The following is a 493-nucleotide window of genomic DNA, read 5'->3' as shown; positions in this document are numbered from 1 at the left end:
TGACATGCTGCATAAAATGTGAGACTTTTGTATTGCAGCCCAACTCCAATCAAGCAATAAACCTAAGAGATATTTGGCAAACATGTAAAAAAACCCAGAGAGATTGGGAATTTCAGCGCTTTTGTCTTCCTGTAATCTTATTTTCAGAGAGTAAAGGTAAAAAACCAACCAAACAAAAAAAACCAAACAAGAAACAAACAAAACAAAACAGAAAACCAACACAAAACCAAACCACCGCCGAACACCGGAGGAAAACGGATTTGCCCGGCAGCAAAACGAGAGCGCGAAGTAGAAAACTTTCTGTGAAATGGAAAAAAAAAACAAAAACAACAAAAAAACAACAAAAAAAAAACCACAACAGCAAACAAAAACCCAAACCAAACAAACAGTAACAATTATTTCAGGAAAGATGGGGGTTGAAAATAGATTTAGGAAAACCCGGTGGCGGCAGGGTCTGCCCACCCTCCTCCCGGCCCGGGCAGGAGCGGGGGAC

This window comes from Aptenodytes forsteri, unplaced genomic scaffold (assembly GCF_000699145.1).
Source record: "Aptenodytes forsteri isolate BGI_AS27 unplaced genomic scaffold, ASM69914v1 Scaffold310, whole genome shotgun sequence".
NCBI classification, from domain to species: Eukaryota; Metazoa; Chordata; class Aves; order Sphenisciformes; family Spheniscidae; genus Aptenodytes; species Aptenodytes forsteri.
This window is presented reverse-complemented; position numbering follows the sequence as displayed.